Genomic DNA, 1,378 nt, shown 5'->3' on the forward strand with positions numbered 1-1,378 from the left:
CCGGGCGCGCCCAGGCTGCCTCCCCGGCGTCAACTTGGCTCTCAGGGCGCCCGCGACGCCTTTCTCAGGGGCGCTGGGCCTCAGTCCATGTGGAGAAGGGTCGGGGTTCACGCGAGGGGCAGCCCCCTCCCAGTCAGATGCAGCCGCGGTAAATCCGAAGCCCACTCCAGGAACGGGGAAGTGGAGAGGAAGGCCCCCTACTCTGCGGTCCAGGCCTCCTCGGCGTGCACACCCGCTGTTCCTCCGTATTAAATATGTTTAATTGTCTTTGGGTTGGATGACTGAGAAAGTAATGGATGCACAAGAATTTTTAGAATTTCAGAAAAATGTACCTTAAAGGACGCTGAAAAATTGCCTCTCAAAAAAGCAGTTATATCAGGTATCCAATGAGTACAGGAATGAAGTTGTTCATGAAATGCAAAGGAGGAACAAGGTTTGGTTGGTTTTGTTTGTCTATCTCCATATCCATTTATCTCATCTTGAATGTCATTCAACAATCTTGTTTATTAAAATTAAGTTGTCTTATTTGTTTTTTTTTTTTTTTTTACACCTCACAGACTTGTTTAGTTTGTTTCTAGAAACAAGCTAAACATATTGCTCATATTAGGTTTCTTTACCACTACATTTGGAATCGTTTGGATCTTTCTCTACATAGGAATCCTTCAATCTTTCTCAGTAGTACAGCATTTGGGCCTAACCTCCCCCAAGAAAGGAGCAAACTCTGTTTCCTTATGTCCTCCTATTGAAAATCATTACTATAATGATGAGATGTTTAAGAGACCGTGACTGGGTGCTGCTATCAAGTATTTATTGATTGCTTCCTTCATTAATTAGTTCCACTACAGTACCTGATGTAATGGAGACTGTTGAGTTTCACTGATGGTAACTGGGTGATCTAACTTAATATAATATATTTGTGCTTAATTATATTATAATTAATATCCTCATTTATTTAAAACATAATGCTTGATTAAGTGCATAATCAAGCACTTAAGCTCATTAACAATAGAAATAAATTTATCTTAACAGGTGATTGTCTTAAATACTATAACTAAATTTGGGGTATCTGATTTCTTGATGTTTGCTAAACAACCTTATTAAAATAGCAGAAGACAACATCATTTTAGTGTATTTCTTTTTTTAGGAAACTTTGAATTTTAAAATATTTTGTTATGTTTATGTGTGTGTGTAAATAAATAAAACACACACATACATTTAATAAATTTAAAAGATTAAGTGTCAGGTGGGAATCCTAATCATATAAGAGTTTGGGAATTAATATGTTTTTGCTATTGTGTTTGCACATATGTGTGTCAATCAATTAGTGTCTGGATGTGTTTGTGTGCAAAAAGAGAGTTTTTTATAGTATAAAGTAGCT

Source organism: Callithrix jacchus, chromosome 19 (assembly GCF_049354715.1).
Source record: "Callithrix jacchus isolate 240 chromosome 19, calJac240_pri, whole genome shotgun sequence".
In the NCBI taxonomy this organism is placed as follows: domain Eukaryota; kingdom Metazoa; phylum Chordata; class Mammalia; order Primates; family Cebidae; genus Callithrix; species Callithrix jacchus.